Source organism: Camelina sativa, chromosome 9 (assembly GCF_030686135.1).
Source record: "Camelina sativa cultivar CO46 ecotype springtype chromosome 9, ASM3068613v1".
In the NCBI taxonomy this organism is placed as follows: domain Eukaryota; kingdom Viridiplantae; phylum Streptophyta; class Magnoliopsida; order Brassicales; family Brassicaceae; genus Camelina; species Camelina sativa.
Genome location: NC_141888.1, coordinates 5,436,612 through 5,449,636, shown reverse-complemented (window position 1 = coordinate 5,449,636; position 13,025 = coordinate 5,436,612). Strand labels below are relative to the sequence as shown.

At 35.6% G+C, this 13,025-nt stretch overlaps 1 non-coding gene across 1 annotated transcript; it reads left to right on the top strand.

Annotated features, from left to right (window-relative positions):
• The first annotated feature begins 2,263 nt into the window (after nucleotides 1–2,263).
• LOC147937755 (small nucleolar RNA R71) lies at nucleotides 2,264–2,370 on the top strand. Its single transcript, XR_015567516.1, has one exon. It is a non-coding gene; the product is annotated as a small nucleolar RNA R71 (small nucleolar RNA).
• The last annotated feature ends 10,655 nt before the right edge of the window (nucleotides 2,371–13,025 follow it).

Here is a 13,025-nt window from a genome sequence, read left to right as displayed (position 1 = left end):
AACTCTCCTTAACCAACTACATTCTTACTAAAAGCCTGTCCAACAAAAACATAAAAGAAAACACATCAAAACTACTAAGAATTTAAACCATATTTACAAAGGATACCTTAGGGACTTCCTCCCTAGTGAGCTTGTTTAAAGTCACTAAGCTTGACTTTGGTTTTCTTCTTAACTTTGGTTTAGATACCAAGGAGGTGATGAAATCCTCCCTGGAACCTCTTGGTCACTGTGAAGTTGATCCTTGATCACCTCACTCTTAGCACTCAAACCATATTTCTTCTTAAATTTGAGCCTAGGTCTTGCTTTCCTCAAAGACCTCTTGTTCAGTTTGACTTTGAGATCCTCAACCATACTAGACAGCTCTTGAACTGACCTCTTAAGTTCCTCAACAGAATCCTCTTGAAGTGGGAGCTCAGCCTTAGGATCTCCTTCATCCTTGAAAACCTCTTGATCAACTTTCTCCTTGATAGTGAAGGGTTGATCATCAATGGTAGGCAGGTTGGTTGGGTTATAGATGTTGAACTTCATGACAGTATCCTCAGCAATGTTCAAGGTCACAAGACCTTCCCTAACATCTATTACTACTCCAACAGTGGCTAAAAATGGCCTCCCTAACAAGATTGGATCTTCAGGCTCCTTGTCCATCTCTATGACCACAAAATCAGTATGAACCCTTGCCTTCCCTATCTTGAGTGGGACATTCTCCAACCTTCCAACTACCTCTCTATTTGTCCCATCAGCTAGGCACACATGGAGTTTAGTGGATTTGAAATCAGTTCTCCCAAGCTTTTGAGCTAAGGAGTATGGCATCACACTTGTTGAAGCTCCCAAATCACAAAGGCATTGATTGTAGTGGAGGTAACTGATTGTGCAAGGCAAGTAGAATGGCCCTAGGTCCTTAAGCTTAAGTGGGATGATCACTCCTCCAAGGTTCTCAAGATCCTTCTCATCTTGAGCTTGAGCTTTCTTTACTGATAAATCAAGCAAAAAATCTCTATAGAGAGGGTATGGTTTATACTGTTCCAAAGCAGGTCCTCTCTCCTCTTCTTGGTAGGCAATGATGATCTCTTGAATAGCCATCACTTCTTCCTTTTTCTCAACCAACGCTTCTTGCCTCAAAACCTTCTCTTCCTCATGTTGCTTAGCCAACATCTCCTTTTTCTCAATGATTTCCCTTAACTCCTTGATCCTCTGTGCTTTGAAACGCCCAGGGAATGGCAGTGGAGGCTTGTAAGCAGGAGGAATGTACTTAGCAGGCTTGACAGCTTCGGAGTCCCCAGCTCGATCGACCACTCGAGCATGCACTCGGTCGAGTGACTGCTCGAGCTCCTGGTCGAGTTCTCCTGCGTGCTCCTGTTGCTTTGCACAGATGTCACTTGGGGCTTCAGTAACTAATGAATTCCCCCAAACTTGGACTTCACTGTCCTCAGTGACTTCTTCCTCTTGAAATTGAATGGCTTTGGCTGAGAACTCCCTTGGATTTTGAACAGCTTTTCCAGGGAGTTGGTTGGGTTTTGGAGCTGAAGTAGATGCTATGTTACCCTCCATATACTTCACTCTTGAATTAAGACCCTCAAACTTCATATTCAGATCATTGTACTGTGATGTTAACCTTTGGTTCAACTCAGCAAACTGCTTGGCTTCCTCAATCTTTCCTTGTGTTTGCCCAATCAACAATTGTTGCATCATAGCTTTTAAGTCTTGTTCTTGGCCTTGGTTAGTCTGAAACCCTGGTGGGGGACACAACTGAGGCTGGAACACTTGGTGTTGTTGTTTGGGGATGTAGGTTTGTTGTTGTTGAGGCTGTTGAGGTGGATAGACTTGGTCTTGAGGATTAGCCACATTGGTACTCCTATAAGATAGGTTGTTGTTCTTGAAACCTCCTTGGTTGTAGCCTTTGAATCCTCCTTGATTCTGCATGTAGCACAACTCAGCAAACTCAGTCTCCCCCTCTTGAACTTGTGCTTCTTCTTCACCAATGAAATGAATAGACTTGGACTGGCTAAGAAGGATCTTGTCAAGCTTCTCATTGACCATCTTCAAGTCCTTCTTATACTTGTCCTCTTGATCAGTTGAGGAGCTCCTTATGGTCCTATCATAGTCTTCATTATAGTTGCCATCTGACTGAGCAAGATTCTCAACTAATTCCCAGCCTTCTTCCACATTCTTGTTGAGGAAGTTGCCATTAGAAGCTGTGTCAAGCAACATCCTTATCTTTGGAAGCACTCCTCTATACAAGGTACTCAATAGTGACTCATTGCTGAAACCATGATGAGGAAATTGAGTCTGATATCCTTTGAATCTCTCCCATGCCTCACAAAAGGTCTCATTGTTCCTTTGAGCAAATCCAGAGATCTCATTCCTCAGCCTTGCTGTCCTAGCATTAGAAAAGAACTTGGCCAAGAAAGCCTTCTTGCATGCATCCCAAGTAGTGATTGCACCAGTGGGGAGAGTTTTTTCCCATAAATGAGCCTTGTCCCCAAGTGAGAAAGGGAACAACCTCAGCTTAAAACCATCCTCACTTACACCATTGATCCTTGTAAGGCCACATATTCTATCAAACTCATCAAGGTGATCAAGTGGATCCTCCATTGGCAATCCATGAAATTTGTTGGCTTGAATCATGGATATTAAGCCACTCTTGATCTCAAAGTTGTTGTTGGCAACAGTTGGAGGCACAATTCCAGCCCTTTGGTTGTGAGTGTTGGGTGCATCTCCAGCACCAATGTTCCTTGGTCTCTGAACCTGATCCTGATGATCCATTGCTACTATAACCTCTTGTTGGTCCTGAACAACTCTCCTTTGCTTAGTTCCCAAACCCTTTGTCACCTTGTGGATGTTGTCAATGTGCTTGAGAAGATGGTCCTTTCCTTTAGACCTTGTGTGCATCAACAAACACAAACGATTTTTCCCAGGCACGCGACTGAGCACAGGCTCTTGTTGGTGATCAAGTCGACTGGAAACTGATGGTTATAGAGATCCGGCGTCTGGCTCGAGCAGGTGCTCGATCACTACTCGGTCGAGTGGTGGTGGAGTTGATGGTCGAGTGGTACCTGAAATGGAACTTCAACCCACAAACAGAAGATTCAAATGTATAAACGAACTTAATCCTAGACTAATATGGATCCTAAATGTCACAAAAACACACTCAAATGGGCAACGGTGCCAAATTGAAACAAGGTTTATTTGTGTGGTGAATGATGGTGGATGTATGCAATGATGATATATGAATGGAATGATGGATGGGTGTTTCAATTCCCCTTATGCTATTGCAGTACAAGAGGTATCAATCCTAAATGAGTGTTTGTGAACAGATAAGATGTGCATATGAATCTAAGTTAAGACAAATGTAATGATTGTTTGTCACTAACAATCCTAAGATGGAAATGTAAAGATGCAGAAACTAAACTACAAGAACTAAGAACTAAATGCAAATGAAACTGAATGATTGAAAATGTAATGAAGCAAGAACAGAAATAGAAACTACTACTAATGAACTAATGCAAGACAATTAATGAACTGAAAGCTAAATGAATGCAACTGGAATGAAACAGGAATGAAACAAGACAATCACAAATCATAAACACAAGTTCTGGGGATGAACTCGAGCAAGCACTCGACCGAGTGTAGGTCGAGTGGGAGGTCGAGCTGGTTGAATCCGGAAAACAGAGCAACACAACAAAAACAGAGCAATACTAAAACCAATCAAACAACAAGCGACCTACAAGACTAAGACTTTAAAATCAATAAACACAGAAGGTTCCTGAGGATGGATTCATGGGAAGAACTAATCATTGTGGTTATCTAACTTGGTCAACAAATCTCAAGCAAACTTTGAGCTAACCTCGAGACATATAAATCTAAGACAAGTTTCTCCCACTCTCATGGTAAGAAACAATCAAACCTATGCAATTCTAGACTTGTTCTCACACAGTAAAGAATCTACACAAGCAGGCATTAAGCAATACATCTCAAACCAAACAAGACCTCTAATCTCTTAGCAAGCCTAATGGTAAGCTCTAGATCTAGCCTTATCTATGCTTCTTAAACATTGGTGTGATGCTAAGGAGCTTGAAATCAGATCCTAACCTCTCAGTTCAAGATCAGCCTTAAGAACATCTAGCCTAGAAGAGATCTACAACAATCAAGCTTGACCAAATCACATAAATCACAAGATCAATCCTTCCTAACCCATCCTCAAGATCCTAAGAAGACTACTCACAACAAGACATGATGAAACAAATCAAAAACCCAGAAAATATTGAAACTTGCATTATTAGAAAGATAAAACTGAGATCTTCAATATTAATCAAAGGATGAAACTCAAATTCTCAATATTAAGAAAGTTATTGAACCAACAATATTGAAGAATCTAAGAGTTTTCTTTAACAAGTACAAAATCTAATAAAATGCAAAAGGAATAATGCTAAAAAAAGGTAAAAACTAGGTTTTTGGGAATATCTAAAAATCTGGACACTTTGGTGGCTGCAGGTACAAGGTCTTATATAGTAGAGAAGTGGAAGCCCTAAAAAAAAGAAAAAGTCAAAGCAGTCAACGGCTCGGTCAACTCGACCTGTGCTCGGTCGAGCTAGGGGTCGAGCTGGCTTCTCACGTGCAATCTCCACTCGGTCGAGTCCTCCTCAGCACACGGTCGAGTGTCTGGTCGAGTGTGCGGTCGAGTTGGACTCCGGACCTTGTTGTTTCAGCCTTAACTCCCTTGTTTCCTCCTCAAGATTGCTTCACATCTCTTCTCCATTGCTTCCATGCTCCTTGAGCTCCAAAATCACCTGTTTATGCATGAAAAGATGCAAATGCAATGCAACTAAGCCCTAATGCATGATTAGTGCCAAAGCTACACAATAATGGCCTAAATGGATAGAAAAAGATGCAAAAGATGTGAATAAACTAAGGGAAAACAAGGTAAAATATATGAACATCATAGGTAAATTACCAATGACCCCGGTATTCGCATACACCTTTGCTAAAAAAAGAATAAGAAAAGAAAAAAAAAAGGGAAGTGAGAAAAGGGAGAGGAAAGGAGATGTAAGAAGAATGTCTTGGCCTGAAGAGAGTCCATATGCCACTGTTTGAATACCACAAAGTAAGAACTCACCTGTACTTGCTTTAATTTATGTAATGAGATGGTTATGGGGAGACTAGAGATTCCAGAGGATTGTGGGATTTGAGTAAGGAATGTTGATGCTTTTCAATTGACAAAGTATATGAAGTAAGTTCTTGAGAGTCAAGGCGATAAAGAGTGCGAAGATCAGTTACCAGCAGTTGAGTGAATTCTATGTTTTCAAACCTCTTTCACAGGTTTAAGTTTCTGTTTTGCTTGAGGGCAAGCAAAGGCTAAGTCTGGGGGAGTTGATATATCATGGTTTTTACGGTTTTTTAACCATGATATAAGTGTGCTTTTTGAGTCTTTTGATTTGTTTCTAGGTTATTTTTGAGTCTTTACAGGTTATTTAGGAATTTGGCACGAATGGAGCAATATGGAACAATCTGGATCATTTTGGAGCACTTTACCGAAGGAAATCAAGTTGGAGTCGGATCAGAGTAAGAGCGTCGATCGACACCACACAAAGGAGCATTGATCGACACTAATGTTTACCCGACGAGAGAACAACAAATTTGGAAGTTTTACAAATTTGCCCAAAGTCTTCTATAATTGCAACATAAGCCCCTGGACGTATTTTAGGATGTATATATATTGTTTTTGGGTTTTAGAAACCCTTAAGTTATTTTCTAGCAGTTTTTGAGAGAAGGATATTGAGAGCTTTTGGGAGAGAGAGATCTGCTTTGTAGAGAAGAATTCTTGAACTCCCTCTTCTACTTTTATTATCTCTTGCATGTTATTCAGAATTATGATTTGTTCTTCATTAAACATGTCTGAGTAATTTGCTTGTTAAGTTTAGGGTTTTTCATAGAGGTTTTTATGATTTATTAGATCTGAGATTTTTAGGGTTCTTAATCTTTTATGATCTTCATCCTTGGTTGTTCTTCACAATAATTCTTGATTGATCACCTAGAATTGTTATCTTAGGGAAATAAATTGATATGAGAATATAATTGTTTTCCTGATTAAACCATTGATGAGCAGAATTGTTTATTACAAAGAGATTTGAATTAATAATTCTGTGAACTTATCTAAACATGTTCTTAAAGCTGATTTATTACTTAGAATTTTACAAAGAGATTTGGATTTTCTGGTTTTAAATTTAGAATATAATTGCAGTGAGAACTGATTATTTTACCAAAAGTTTAGAGTTCTAGATCTGATCTTTATTGCTAGAACCTTAATTAATTTATCTGATTTAATATTTCATAATTTCCTGAGAAATTCTCTAGGCTTAGCTCTTTTGATTTTCTGAATTCACAACGCTTTTATTTAAATATTTGCATAGCTTTATTTTAATTCAATTTAACTTGTTTAGCGTAATTTACAAAACTTTACAATCTATTGTGTTTGATCTTGAGTCTCTGTGGATTCGACCCCTAAGTACTGCAGTGATCTCTTGTTTGAGAGAGTAGCTCTAAGGATTAATTTGAGCTTATCACCCATATAACAACAATAACAAAAAAAATACAAAACAAAACAAAACAAAACAAAAAAGAGATTTGAGAGTAGTGGAAGAAGATGAGAGAATGAAAGAGTGATAGACTAAGAGAATAAGATAATGAGTATTTATAGGAAGAGAAATGATGAAAAACTACATTTAGAAAAATGAGAGTTATAATTCTAATTTATTTTTTTGTTTTAATACAATTGATTAATACAACTTAGTGGAGAAATAAAGTTAATGCATAATTTATAGGGAGAAGGTATAAAGATTTCAGTTTTATATTATGTGGGTTAAATGTGAAAATTAATTGTTTTAAATTTGTGTTTTAATATAAACTTTTTTTTGTTAAAATTGCATTGCCAAGTGGACCAATAAGGAGAGACTGAAACTCTACTTTTATATATATGATTACATTGGTTAAGTTATATGCATGTTCTACTTGTTAAATGTGGCAAAGCCCTAATCTGAAATTAAAAATATCGATATCTCACTAGTTGGATCTTAGTCGTTTCTTAAATAAAAAATTCGTAAATTTGGACTAGGACTAACTGTAAAATGAGATGATCAGATTTCATCAACTCAGCCTGATTGGTTTGATTCTCATGATCGATTGAATTTGGGATCACCATAAAATATTTCATATTCATATGATACAATCATTTAATTATACATATTTTTTTACGACCAACTTAATTACCACTATACTTCACAAAGTGAGGGATTGGTTAATTTAGTTCACGTAATTTATTTGCTCAAGTGTGTTAATTTAAGTTCTGTTGGAGATCAGATATTTAGACTTGAAAATAATACAAGTTCCTTACTTACTTATTTTCCTTCGATTACATGACATCACATTATATTACATGTCTTTACTGTCCAATATAGCTTCTCATTTGCCTCTGGCGTTCTCTTATATGGTTAATTTGAAAAACGATATAGAGCCATTGATTTGAAGAGAACCACACTCTTCGACTCTTTTTCACTAATAAAACAAAGTAGGATTACAAAGCAAGACAGATGGAAAGAAACAAATAGAGGTTTTAAAGAGGGAACAAGCTCCCTATTCAGAACAAATCTATTAAGGAACAATAACTCAGCTTACAAACAGGGAACAAAACAATTTATTTAAGCAACATGACCCAACTCTAAGAAAAGAGATGACACACATACCAACCACTAATTTTTTGGAGGAAGGAAAGTGTTTGAGTGCCATACGAACCCCTTTCTCCGTCAATTCTTTCTTTTTATCGTTGGAAGTATCAGCCATCTGGATGGTTGGTAAGACATTAGCAACAAAATCTTTAATCTCACTTTCTGCTGCGACACCTTGGAAGAAAGTCCTTTCGAGGATGTGTTTTTTGGCAGAGTTGTAGCCTTTGTAATAACCATGAGCGGGATGATCCTCCTTGGGATCGTAAGCATCAAGATTGTCAACATGGGCGGTCTCCTGCTCGGTCACTCCCGCTGCTACAACCGGCGGAGCACGAGAAGATGAAAATTTACTACCACTCGAGAAAAGGCGTCGGAGACTCATTATTTCTATTTTTATTTCTCTCTCTCAATCTCTAAGTGTGTTCGTTGTGGTAGTCTGGTAAAGAGGGTATATGGTGGTATGGATATATAGCCCACTAGTAAAGTGAAATTTCTTTCACTAGCTTTAGGAAATTATTTTGAAGATGTAAATTTCAATTTCTTAATACAAATGTATATTAATATTATATATATTTTTATAATTATTTTATCTTTTTTTTTTTGAAAAAACATGTCAATGGTATTTGTATGCATCTGTTAACCAATTAGTTTTACACCTACCAATTCATTCACATTACAATCGGAAGGATAAACTATATTGCATGTGAAAAATGTGCAAACTTGGTACCAATTATTTTAAAACCTTTCAGTTCACTCACATTACCATTGGAAGGAGGAGAATATATTGCATGTGAAAAAGTAGTTGGGAATCTCATGAACGTCTTCTTATAACAAATTTATGATAATTTTGTATTGGATAAAACGAAATAATTGGAGCCACATGCACTAGCTATAGCTATGTTTTTTTTCATATTTTTATTTTATTTTTTAATTAAGTTCCAAATTATCCTGGTCGGATACTCTTTAATTCTAAACTAGATCAAGGTCTATGCTAGAGCACGGATTGAAATTCATTTTATTTAAATTGTAATTTTTATATGAAATATAATTTATATGATTGTTTTTAAAAGTTTTTTGATAAAACATTATACAATAAAATCATATGCTAAATATGATACCTTGAAAAAAGACACCTATTTTGTAAGTTTTATATTGTTAATGATTCTAGATAATTACCCGTGCTATAACACTGATTAAATTTTATTTTATACAAAATTTTGTATATTTTATATTTTAAAATAAAATTTTAATATGTTGTATTAGTTTATGTATGTGAAGTTATTTCAACAATGTATATACTACATCATGACTTGATTGTCATTATAAGATATAATTTTGTAAATTTGGTTTTTTAATAAGCAAGTTATTATATTATGAGTAATTTAATATATTGTTATACTTTTTGTTTTATTATACTTGGTTTCTTGAAAATCATTCATATTATTGACATTGCTATGACAAATCAATTTAGAGTGTTTATAGTTTCTAACTTTTATATCAAGTTTCAATATTTTAAAAATATTTCAAAATAAATTATTTAAAGTTTATTATATTATATAAAATTATAAAATTCAACAAAAATATGAAATTAAATTTAAATATTCAAATTTTGACCCGTTACTCAGTAAAATTTTTAATTCAATAGATATTATTTTTAAAGAATAATATTACTAAAGCTTGAATATTTTATAGATTGAAAAAATTATATTTGTTTTTAAAAATTCAACTTATGGTATATCCGGAAATAAAACTATTTTTTAATTATAATAAATAATATGATAATTTATTTGTTTTGCAAAATAGACTCATATATATAAATGAGAGGTGATGTATAATGATAATTAACAAATTAATATGTTAATTTAGATATCAAAAGATTTAACTATGGATGAATAATTTAATAAAGAAAATTAATATGGTAAGTTAGATGATATCAAATGATTCTTTAGAATATTTTCTTTAAGATTTTTGGAAATAAATTAAAGTTGCACCCACTATTTAACTTGTAACCAATTAATCTATCAATTAATCTATAACCTATTTATAACCAACTTATTAAAATTATATAGTTTACAAAACAGTGTTGTGTACTTCCGTTTTATTATAAAGAGAATCAAATTACCAAGCATCTAAGCCACTTCAGCGTACATAACTATCTCGGGACAGTTACAGTTTAAGACATTATTTCACAAATAATATTGTGTATATGAGACACTCTCTAAGATTGAGGTCCTTTAGGCACTTCATAGGGCTAGGCAAAATAACTGGTAACCAAATAACTGACCAAAACCGAACCAAAAAAATCAAACCAAAACCAAACCGAAATTCCTCAAATAATCGAATGGTTAGTTAAATCCTATATCCAAACTAACCAAAACCGAATCAAACCAAACCAATAATTAAATGGTTAACCAAAATGTCTGAATACTTAGAAGATACCAAAAATAATATACTTAATATTATGAAAAACTATAAAATAAACTTAAAATATTAATTTCTACATTCAAAACAATGAATTACTTTAAATAATAAACATATCGAAATGTTATAATTTTGAATTTACAAAGTTAAATACTATTTTGTAAAATCAGATCAATATTTTTTCACCTTTTTGTACTTTTGTAACGTATTTTTGGTTAATTTCAGTTATATTCAGTTACTTTTGGCTATATTAGATTTATTTGGTTAATTTCAATATAATTTATGTTAGTTATGGTTACTACTTCAACTAACCGAACCGAACCGAACCGAAATTTCTAAATATCCAAATGATTATTATATTACTATATCCAAACTAACTAAAACCGAACACAACCAAATCGAAACCAAATGGTTGACCGAAATGCCCAGGCCTAGCACTTCACTTATAAGAAAATGATGTTTTTTCTCAAAGAAAAACATTTAATATGATAAACTTTTGCATTATATTAAAATCAGATAAAACATTAATCGATATGTAATCAATTTAATCAAGTAGAAGTAGTAAAAATTAGATGAGGATACTACACATTAGAATGAACTCATATTGAAGGATTATACAGATTTAATTAATATTTTTTATCAAAAATATTAAAAACTTAAAAACTTAAGAACAAGTAGAAAACCATGCTATAAGTAGATCTTCATATTGACTATTGAAAGTAGTACAATATTATACACAACCAAAATATAATATTCAAAGTTGGAGTTTTAAAAATCTCATAACTGTTATGACCAATATATTATTGCAATTTAGTTTAAGACAAATAACAGATATGCAAATCCCAGTTTGTGACATTAAAATGAGTAACATTAGTTAGCCCAAATCTCTAACCTTAGTATAAAAAGATATATTTAAGAGTTCATCTTCATAATTTTGTGCCTAATTCTGTGCCTCCTAAACCTAGAGAGAAAAACCCGTTTGAGAAAAAAAGAATAAGAAGCCACCATTGAAATTAAGGACATATATTACTAGTCCTGAAATGGTTTAAACAGAGGGGCAACCAAACTCTTTTATGGACTAATTTTGGTGAGTAATTTCCCAATCCATAGATATAAGTTTTCTTCAAAAGGTTTTTGCAATTTTTTTTGTAAATTAAAAATTAAACATAATCTCTTGAATCTTTTCTACACAGATCTGTGAACTAACATCACTTATCTTGTGAATCTGTTTCCCATCACTACATAAGGAAACACAACTTGATCTACAAAAAATCTGAATCTAAAACAAAATAGTTTTGATTGTTCCCGTTCGAGACGTAATGTGTTATTAAAAAACTGAAAAATCAATTATAATTTTTTTTTGGTAAGGGACAGGGAGACAAAAGTCTCCCCTACTTTATTAAACTAAAAGAAAATCAAATACAAACACGGCGTAAACTAGCCAGCCCTGAACGTCACTCAACAAAAGATGAGCAATACAACTTGGAACAACATCTAAAGCATGAAAACCTAACTCCAGCGAAAAAGCATAGTCCACTAAACCATCCGTGAGGCGATTAGCTTCTCTATACACATGTGAAACCCGGACACACCAGTCCCTTGAAATGAAGCCATGGCACAAATGTACCAGGAAAGACAGAGGATGAGCCTCGCTAACCCCTGTCTCGAGAAAACCAACCACCACTTTCGAATCAACCTCCAACTCCACTCTAGTTACACGCCTCTCCCACGCCATGACAAGGCCATAGTAAACACCCCAAAGTTCTGCCAAAGGGACAGAACAGATGCCTATCCGAAGAGCAAAGCCACCTATCCAAGACCCAGAACTATCACGTAGAACGCCACCTGCCGTTGCCATACCAGGTTGCCCTCGAACCGCTCCATCAGTATTAATCTTCAACCAACCATCCGAAGGAGCAGTCCAAGCAATCATTCGATCCACTCTTGTAGGCAAAGTACAGAGACTACTATTTAAACAAGCCGCACCGCTCACATCTTTTGCTAATTCCTTGATGAATTTAACACGATCACGACATTTACTCGTGCTACCAAAAACATTTCCACAGCGCCACTTCCAATCCCACCGAACTGCCATACCAAACTGTGTTGACCACAAAGACTCTCCAACTTGTGACGTACTACACAGATTCTCATACAACCATTCAAGAAGGGTAGCAGCGAAGAATCGGGAGTGTTTTGCAGGCGGAACCAAACATCTCCATAAACCCGCCATAGCCCCACAGTCCCTTAAAACATGTATGATCGTCTCAACCCCACCATGACAAACCTGACAGTTTGGTATATCACCTATATGCCGACGATACCTTTCTGCATTTGTCATTATTACCTGATGCCCCACCATCCAGAGAAAAGTTCTAACCCGTTCTGGAGCAACAAATCTCCACACACTGGCCCAAAAACCCTCCATATTGGTCCCCAGAACACCTTCCTGTGTCAAGGCCTTGTAAGCTGATGTCACCGAAAAACACCCATCAGAGCTCTCTCCCCAAGATAAACGGTCTTTCGCCCCTGTGACATTGTCCACAACGACCGCACGCAACCGTAGACAGACCCCCTCAGAGACATAAGGAGCAATGCGATACATCACCCAACCAACACCATCTAGCCAGAGATCCTTCACAAGCTCCTCTTCCCTCCCTATCGGTAGCTGAATGGCCACCAAGTTGAGCAAAGGCTCATTCATAAGCCACTGGTCCTTCCAAAATCGAATATCACGGCCATTACCAAGGATCCAACTGTGACCTTGTAAAATAACCTCCCGAATCCCAATCCCCACACTCCGCCACGTCGAGGACCATGTAGACTTGGGCTTCAACCAGTCAGTATGTGAAATATCCCCCACTTTATACTTGCTCCGTAGCACCT